This window comes from Leptonychotes weddellii, unplaced genomic scaffold, assembly GCF_054177405.1.
Source record: "Leptonychotes weddellii isolate Sample4059 unplaced genomic scaffold, ASM5417740v2 HiC_scaffold_6713, whole genome shotgun sequence".
In the NCBI taxonomy this organism is placed as follows: Eukaryota; Metazoa; Chordata; class Mammalia; order Carnivora; family Phocidae; genus Leptonychotes; species Leptonychotes weddellii.
In genome coordinates this window covers 1-9,964 of record NW_028036322.1, presented here as the reverse complement: position 1 = coordinate 9,964, position 9,964 = coordinate 1, and the positions used below count along the sequence as shown (strand labels likewise).

General features: G+C 44.6%; 1 long non-coding RNA gene across 1 annotated transcript; it reads left to right on the top strand.

Moving 5' to 3' along the window:
- The first annotated feature begins 6 nt into the window (after positions 1–6).
- On the top strand, positions 7–3,872 carry LOC145719724 (uncharacterized). The gene is made up of 2 exons (XR_014142570.1): positions 7–1,087; positions 3,486–3,872. It is a non-coding gene; the product is annotated as an uncharacterized LOC145719724 (long non-coding RNA).
- Positions 3,873–9,964: the final 6,092 nt, after the last annotated feature.

Genomic DNA, 9,964 nt, shown 5'->3' with positions numbered 1-9,964 from the left:
TCATATCAGTGAGATCATATGATACATGTCTTTCTCTGTTTGACTTATTTCACTCAACATAATATCCTCTAGTTCCATCCACGTCGTTGCAAATGGCAAGATCTCATTCCTTTTGATGGCTGCATAATATTCCATTGTATATATATACCACATCTTCTTTATCCAGTCATCTGTCGATGGACATCTTGGCTCTTTCCACATAAACATGCATTGTTTTAATGAACAAATAATTGCATGTTGTGTATTCAAATCACAGCTGATTCTGCTGTTGGGTACAGCGGCCGAGGCTCTTGACCGCCGGAGAGAAAGAAGGCACTTTCTTTTTTTTTTTACTTTTTTAAGATTTTATTTATTTATTTGACAGAGAGAGACACAGCGAGAGCAGGAACACAAGCAGGGGGAGTGGGAGAGGGAGAATCAGGCCTCCCGCCGAGCAGGGAGCCTGATGCGGGCTCGGTCCCAGGACCCTGGGATCATGACCTGAGCCGAAGACAGACGCTTAAGGACTGAGCCACCCAGGTGGCCCCAAGAAGACACTTTCAATAGTCGAGTAACAGTGGGTGGAACAGCACATTGGAGATGTTGATAGGTTAAGGCAGAAGGAGGGTGTGGTGATATTTCACCAACCAGCTGAAGGAAGTCACCACATACAGAGTCAGAACACACACAGCTCCCTCCTCCTTCAGGAGGGCAGCAGATACTTAGTAGCGTGTGCTTTGACGGGCACTTGGTTTTTCTTGTTAAAGCCAGCTCCTGCAGTTTGCTATTAGCCCCCAGCCCTACTCTGTCTTTAGTTCCTTAAGGAGAGTTCTCTGGGTTGAACCACCTGACTGGTTTCAGAGATTCAGTTCGGAGCCTTTCTGACCTTATCTCCTCCATTAAGAGAATTGAGCTGTAATTACTATAAATAAAATTCCATTCTAGTGTGCAAAGCCAAGTTTCACATTGTTAAGATGAGTTATTTATATGGACTTTGGAAATATTTGATTGTTTTAACCAGGTAAATGAGTTTCTTGCAATGACGGATGAACAGAAAACAGCACTGAAGTGGCAATTTCTTCTGGAAAGAAGCAAAATTTATTTAAAAGTTAGTGTATTTTACAGTACTATATCATTCTATATATTCAAGTAATAAGAAAATCCTAGAGTATGACCTAATAAATTAGGGAATTTGTTATTTTTAATAATGTCCAGTTCCCAAATATGCAGAAGAATTTGGCTAACATGGAAACAATGCAAGTAATCAGTTTTTTGTTTTGTTTTGTTTTGTTTTTTTGTATAGTATAAAGGGATTCCTCATGACACCAAAGGAATAGACCAACATGGGTGTCTGGTTGACTCAGTCGGTAGAGCATGTGACTCTTTTTTTAAAAAATATTTTTAAAGTTTAAAATCAATTAATTAACATATAACATATTATTTGTTTCAGGGGTACAGGTCTGTGATTCATCAGTCTTACATAATACCCAGTGCTCATTACAACACATACCCTCCCCAATGTCCATCACCCAGTTACCCCATCCCTCCACCCTGCTCCCCTCCAGCAACCCTCAGCATGTGACTCTTGATCTTGAGGTTGTGAGTTTGAGCCCCACGTCCGGTGTAGAGATTACTTAAAAATAAAATCTTGGGGAAAAAAAAAAGAAATAGACCAACAAAGACAATATCTGTTATGTTTAGTCCAAGGAGGGCCCTGGGCTGTAGAGTCAAAGCTGGTCCTCCACCCCTGTCCCACCCCCATCCCGCCAGTGTAGCAGTGCTCCTCACTTCAGTGAGAAGTATCAGGTGGCACAGTCACACAGGGGAGAGATGGACTGGGTTTGAACCCCAACTCCACCACTCCTCAGCCTCTTTGACCCTCTAGACTCTCAAGCCAACTCTCTGCTGAGTGGAGCCCGACATGAGGCTTGATTCCAGGACCGTGAGATCATGACCTGAGCCAAAACCAAGAGTCTGACGCTCAACCAACTGAGCTACCCAGGCGCCCCAGTATTTTAATGTTTTAAAACACATGGGGATATGAACACAAGTCCTTGTAAGTCTGATATTAGTGTCAAAGAATGATTTCCAAAAAGGGTAAATCCATGACTCTTATACAAAAATAAAATGAACGTGTCAAAGATTTAATTCATTAATCAGTGAAGAAACTAGGAAGGAGTTCTTAAAAAATGAATTCAAAGAAGAATTAGAAGAGTAGACACAGAGGCCAACAGTCAGCAGTGCTGAACTGGGGTTATGTGTAGATGACAAAACCCGCCTCTTCTGCAGGGCAGCGCCGACTACATCTTCACACAGACAGGATGCCTTTGGATTTCCTGAATAGGACTGCTATTTGCATCATTATCTGTTTTCTACAACATGCTGTTGAAAATAGCTCAGCCATGGCCACAAAAGGGGCCGAGCCCTACAGAATGAGGCCACCCAGACCGTGGGAGGAGCGCTCCAGTGAAAGACGCCCACTTATCCTCATTGCCCACCTTGGCCTTTCACAGTGCTTCCTGACGTTAGTCTGTTCTGCATCATCACATCCCCAGAGCCTAACAGACTTGGGTTACTACCACAGGTTAATGCCTGTCACAGCTGCTAGTTTGAACACACTTTATTTTTGCATATTATTTCTTTTTTTTTTTTGCATATTATTTCTCTATTTAAGTCATCTCTACACCCAGCGTGGGGCTCAAACTCACAACCGGGAGATTGAGAGTGGCATGCTCTTCCAATGGAGCCAGGCCAGTGCCCTTTGAACACACTTTAAACCCTTCTTTTGTAGGTGTTGGATTTGAAACTCCAACTTTCCTACCAAAAGAGATATGTCATGAGAAAAGTAATATAGATTTTTTTAAAGATTTTTTTTTTATTGGGCGCCTGGGTGGCTTGGTTGGTTAAGCGACTGCCTTCGGCTCAGGTCATGATCCTGGAGTCCCTGGATCGAGTCCCACATCAGGCTCCCTGCTCGGCATGGAGTCTGCTTCGTCCTCTGACCCTATCCCCTCTCATGTGTTCTCTCTCTCTCATTCTCTTTCTCTCAAATAAATAAATAAAATCTTTAAAAAAAAAAAAGATTTTTTTAAAAAATTTATTTACTTGACAGAGAGCACAAGTAGGCAGAGTGGCAGGCAGAGGGAGAGGGAGAAGCAGGCTCTTCATGAAGCAGGGAGCCAGACGTGGGGCTCGATCCCAGGACCCTGGGATCATGACCTGAGCCGAAGGCAGCTGCTTAACTGACTGAGCCACCCAGGTGCCCCAATAACATAGATTTTTACAAAATTACCATCGAGAGCCAGATCTGTAATTTCTCTCCGAACTCCTCCCGATGTGAACTCGCTCCATCGTCTTACAGCTGTCACTAGAATTTATGCTCACACCTACAAAACAGCTCATTGTGGTTCTCTACTGCATTCTCTGTTGTGGTCACTGGTTTTCAACTTTATATACATAGCGATTTTTTAAAATTAACTCCTTGTCTCTCTCTTTTCTCCCTACAGTTTTTTTTATCACACAGAGCAAGGGGTGGATTGAGAATTAGTGTGCTCTCATGTAAGCTCGCAGACCCTATTGAGGCAAGTAGGAATTTGTCTGGACAAGGAAATATTTAAAACAAGATGCTTTAAACTCTGGACAAGAATATGAGTTTCAACTCTCTTGAAAGTGGAAAATGAGTTTGAAAATTATGGATAAAATTGTATTTTCAAAGGTGGTAAAAATGTTTCTATAAATTGTTATTATGTTTCCTTCTGGAGTTGGTTAGGGGGTAAGTCTTAAAATCTCTCATTCACCCCAGCTCCTTTCTTAGATGGCTTTTTCTACTGACTTTGCCCTCTCTCCCCAAGTTGGGAAATGTTTGCGTGAATTAATAAACAAATTTAATCTTCCCCACAGATACCAATGATTTCTTTTCTTAAGCCCCTTTCCTCTTTGTCTTGTTTCCCTGGAGAAAGATCAGAACCTCCAAAAATGACCTCTCTGGAGCTTGGCGGTGGCTGAGACTGCTCTCCAGGAGCTGGTGGGTCATAGGTGAGGGCTTCTCGGTGGTGTAGGGTGGGAACAGCGGAAGCCTGCGGGCAGTGCTGGGCAGCAGCTTTGAACACTGAAGAGCTTCTCTGATCCTTGCCCTCTCTGATGACACATGGGGCCACCCAGCCCTTGTGAAGGCTGGCTGACTCGGGTGATATGTGTGAGTCTGAATCACCTGGGAGGAGACCAGCCTCAAAAGTTCTAGGAGTGGTGCCAGTCTGGGACCTGGAAGGGCAGGGCTGCTTGGACAGGACGCCGGCCCCCATACCACCCACTGCACTGGTCCTAGCCAAAGCCCCAGAGCGCCGTGCTCAGCCCCACACCATTCCGAGTCACTTGCTGCAGGGCACAGGCCTACCAGCATGGTCAGTGCTGGTCCATAGTCTGGGAGGTTTGGCATTTCCGGAACCCACCACAGGAGTGAAAAACAAAAAGTAAGTATCTGAAACTCTTACAAAGCTGGTGTTGGGAGATAAACTTGTCAGTAGTGTTGTCTCTGGCTTTTACAATAGGCAGCCATGGCCGAAGGGCATGAGCGGACCCTAGTGTGTCCGAATTGTGGTAATAAACGAGGCAGTGCAGGCCTTGACCTAGTGTGTGGACAGGGAGTGTGCCCGATAAAGAGCTTCCTTCCTCACTCCCCTGGGGCAGGGTATAGGTATGTTAAGCAAGGTGACTCCAGAAGGCAGACAGAGAAAGAAGGTGGGAGAGTGGTGGAGGGGGAGGGTTCAGGCTTGGGAGGAGAGAGAAGTGAGGGTGCCCACCTGGGGGACACATTCACACTCTCTGTTGATTAAGCAACAGTGGGTGTCCAAGAGCACAGGAGACCAGGAAGGACACCTGGCCCGGGTGGTATGTCAGGAATGGCTATGCCAGGCCTCCTGTGCCCTGATTTCTGGCAGCAGGTCCCAAAGCACCGATGCCTGGACCACAGGTGCAGGTACCAGCTTTGTGGGCTCCTACTGTCCAGGGGCTTCAGTTGCCCACTGGCCTCAATAGCATAATACAGATGCCTAATATACGCATTCTCAAATTAGGCTTATATGTCATACCCAGTGTTCCCCAGCCACAGTGGTGGGCCCTAGCAGGGCAGTGGAGGGATCTGAACCGCCTCTTCACTGCTACCTTGGTGACCTCTCAGTCCACCAGCATTTAACCACGGAAATCCCATGCCTGTCCCTGGAGGGGTCCCCAATTGCTGATTTCATCTGATGCCATAGGAATCTACAGGGCTAGGTGTCAGCCACACCGAATCAAAGGGGCTTGCCAAAGTTTAACCTACACATCTGTGAAATGAAGATGACAAATTGGTTGATATCTAAAATTTGGTTGTAGAATAGCCAGAATTCACGCACTCAAAGGCATAAAGGAAGAAGCATCCCATTCCATCACTACAAAATACACGAGTCCCTGTCCAGCACCTCCACTCGCCACTACTCTCCAGGAGCTGCTTTCCTTGGTCCTGGCATCTTCCCATCCACAGGTTTGCTTTGCTTTATGTAAATAGTGTGGTGACTCTAGGATTTTTCCTAATCTGCTAGTGGTTGCTTTCAATAAGATTCTCCTTTCCTGATTCTGCTGTGCACATGGCAGAATATGTGATATACATCACATAAAATTGACCATTTTAACCATTTTTAGGTGTAGAATTGAATGGCCTTAAATACATTCACAGTGTTGTGTAACTATCACCACATCCATCTCCGGAACTTTTTCATCTTCCCAAACTGACACTCTGTCCCTGTTAGACGATCGCTCTCCATTTCCACCTCTCCAGCCCCTAGTAACCTCTGATCCGCCTCATGTCCATGCGCTTGACAACTCTGGGTACTTCATATGATATGTGACTTTTTGTGTCTGGCTTCTTTCTCTGAGCACGATGTGTTTGAGGCTCACCCATGTCTCATCAGCCATCAGTGCTTCCCTCCTTCTTGCGGTTGAGGAGTTTCCCACTGTATGGATGGACATTTTGTTCACCCATTCATCTGTCTGTGGACATCTGGGCTGTTTCCGCCTTTTGGCTCTTGTGATCAGCCAATCACAGCTGCTGTCAGCATATGCTTACAAGCATCCTCATGTTTGTGTGTCTTTCCTGTCATATGTATTCATCTGTCTTTGTTAGAACATTTGGTTTGCAAGTACAGGTTACTCTATAATCTGTGTTTACACTTAATACTTTGTAATAAAACTTTTTACCTTATTCAATATTTGACCTAACTTTAATGGCTGTACATCTTTTCATTATATGAATGTAGGGTAATGAATGTAATTAATCCAATACTGTTAGACATTTAAGATGTTCCCCATTTGTTGCTATTGGAAATGACAGCTGTAGCTAAATTTTTATCCGCATTCTTAATTATTTCCTTGGGATAAGTTTCTGGACATTAAATTGCTACAATAATATTAACAGCTAACATTATTGAGTGCTTTCAATGCGACAGACACTATAATAAACACTAATAGAATGCAGTTATTATTTTTTTTTTTTTTGAAGATTTTATTTATTTATTTGACAGAGAGTGAGCACAAGCAGGGGGAGGGGCAGAGGGAGAGGGAGAAGCAGACTCCCCACTGAGCAACGAGCCTGACCTGGGGTTCGATCTCAGGACCCTGGGATCATGACCCAAGCTGAAGGCAGGTGCTTAACCAATTGAGCCACTCAGGCGCCCCTAGAACTCAATTTATACAAGGACTGTTAGTTTGCCCATTTTACAGATGGGACCTGAAGGCCCAGCTGCATGGAGATGGTTGTGTGGGCAGGCTCTGTTACTGTAGGCTCATACTCTATGTGCTGCTTCCAGGATGGTCTCTGGCTCTGAGCTTCTCCATCTCTGGTTCTCCTTTTGTAAATGGGGATAACAATACCAACTTCTCTTGGTGACTGTCACGACTGAGTACATCCATATATGTCAGGTGCTTGGACTCACACAACCCAGTGCATGATCAGGGAGTATGTTATTGTAAATGTTGAAGGAGAGCAGTTTCACTGTCACTCATATTTGGCAATGTTTTTGTTGTGTGAATCCTATTCTGCTTTTATAGTTTGATTTTTTTCCATAATTGATTTTTTTTTTTTTTAAAGTAGGCTCCACGCCCAAGGTGTGGCTTGAACTCATGACCCTGAGATTAAGAGTTGTGTGCTCGGGGTGCCTGGGTGGCTCCGTTGGTTGAGCATCCAACTCTTGGTTTTGGCTCAGGTCATGATCTCAGGATCAAGCCCTGCGTTGGGCTCAGTGCTCAGCACAGAGTCTGCTTGAGATTCTCTCTCTCTCTCTCTCCCTCTGCCCCTCCCCCCACGCTCTCTCTCTCTCAAATAAATAAATAAGTCTTTAAAAAAAAAAAGAGTCGTGTGCTCTACCAACTGGGCCAGCCAGGCATCCCTATAGTTGAATTATTATACTTACTTTATTCTTTCTCTTTAAAAATTTTTTTTTAAAGATTTTATTTATTTATTTATTGGAGAGCAAGCGAGAGAGAAACAGCATGAGAGAGGAGAGGGTCAGAGGGAGAAGCAGGCTCCCCGCTGAGCCGGGAGCCCGATGTGGGACTCGATCCCAGGACCCTGGGATCATGACCTGAGCCGAAGGCAGTCGCTTAACCAACTGAGCCACCCAGGCGCCCAATACATGAAGGTTTTTAAGCATATTTGAATTAATCGTATTGAAAAGAAATATAAAATTTACCTGAAACCAAAGATACTACACCAACATTAATACCACAGATGTGCCCAATAGTCTCATTAAAATAATAACTATAAAAATATGAAAAGATGTTAATCAACGAAATGCAAATTAAAATGACCATAGCCATAGGGAAGCCTGGGTGGCTCAGTTGGTTTAAGCGTCTGATTCTTGGTTTTGGCTCAAGTCCTGATCTCAGAGTTGTGATCTCAGGGTCTGAGATCGAGCCCCGTCTGGCTCCTGGCTCAGCAGGGAGTCTGCTTGAGGTTCTCTCTCTCCTCCCCCCGCCCCTTCCTGCCCCCATGCTCGCTCTCTTTCTCTCTAAAAATAAATAAATATTTTTTAAAAATGATCACAGCCATGATACCCAGCATTAGCTAGGGTGTGCATAAAAAGGTATTCTTAAACACTCACGTCAAGTACAAATTTGTGTGTTATTTTCCCATGGCAATTTGGCAAATACATAATTTAAAGTGCAAACCATCTAACTGATTTCACATCTATGCCTTTCCCCAGGGAAATAAACATATGCTCCCAGTGGAGGATGTTCCTCACATTACTGTTTCTAATAGCAAAACATTTGAAACCTAGCAGCCCATAAGGGAATGTTGGGCCCCACCCAGACCCCCTGGACCCTCAGGCACACACCTATCCCTCAGCTTCTCTGAGAGGTGGAGAATTACCTGGGGGAAGTTATGGGAGGGGTGGGGAGCAGATTCCGACAGTGACTTCCCCTTGGGACGGTCAGTGGACTGAAGTTCATCTCTAGCTCTGAGACCAGCACGTTCTTTCTTAGTTTGCTCTCTGCCCTTTCTGCTTCCTCTGTACTTTTCTCCTAAGAGTGCTCCTTCAGTAAACCGTATGAACAAGAACCCCACCTTAGCTTGGCCTCTGGGGTACTCAATCTAATGCACGGCATTAAAAGGGATTATGAAAACCTACATTCGCTGACCTGGAAAGATGTTCACAGTATATTAAGCAGATGTAAAATACTCACTTTTCATAAAATCTCAATGAAAAAGCACAGAAGAACACATGTGAAGCCATACATTCTACATGAACTAATATACTGTGGAATTTTTTTCTTTTTTTTTTTTTAAGATTTTATTTATTTATTTTGACAGAGAGACACAGCAAGAGAGGGAACACAAGCAGGGGGAGTGGGAGAGGGAGAAGCAGGCTTCCCGCGGAGCAGGGAGCCCGATGCGGGGCTCGATCCCAGGACTCTGGGATCATGACCTGAGCCGAAGGCAGACACTTAACGACTGAGCCACCCAGGCGCCCCTGTGGAATTTTTTTCTTAAGTGTGGTAATGGCATTGTATCTATATAAGAGAAGGTCCTTATCCTTAGGAGATGCATACCGGAAGGGTAGAGTTTTTCTGCAACTCATTTCCAGTTTTCCAGCCTAAGTTGTTCAGGCATGCATATATGCGGAGAGAGACGGAGTATGGAGAGACGCAGAGAGAACAAACATAACCAATATTAACAATTACTGAATCGAATGAAGGGTGTGTAGAGTTCACTGTATTAGTCTTTCAACTTTTTAGTAGGTTTAAATTTATTCAAAAAGTTGGGGGGAAATGTGCCTCCTGGGTGCTAGGACTACTGTGATTTTAGCAAGATCAGGAATTGTGGAAATTGGTGTCTCTGTTTTTTATTCTTGAAGCCAAGGACTTTGTGTGCTACACCTGCAATTCTGTTGTCAGCTGTTTGTGACAAAGCTCATGCCACCACAGTGGTGAACATTGACCTCTCTGGGTGCTATTTGTGCTGCCCAAGGGGGCTGCTGTGAACCTGCTCCTGCCTCACACCTTTTGGTTTGCTTTGAAGTCTGTCAGCTTGGTGGGCTTGTCTCAGCTGAACCTCATGTCTGCTGGTTAAACTAATACACGTTCAATATGAGCACACCCTTGAACCAGCTCTTCTGCCTATGGGAACCTAGCCCAATGAAGTAACCACAAATGTGCTCATTCTACTAGCAAATGATTAGAAACCATTTCAATTGCCAACAATGGAGGACTGATTTCAGAATCTTTTTTTTTTTTTTTTAAGATTTTACTTATTTATTTGAGAGAGAGAGAGAGATCATGAGAGGCGAGAGGGTCAGAGGGAGAAGCAGACTCCCTGCTGAGCGGGTAGCCCAATGTGGGACTCCATCCTGGGACTCCAGGATCATGACCTGAGCCGAAGGCAGTCGCTTAACCAGCTGAGCCACCCAGGCGCCCCCTGATTTCAGAATCTTACACAGTCGGGGCGCCTGGGTGG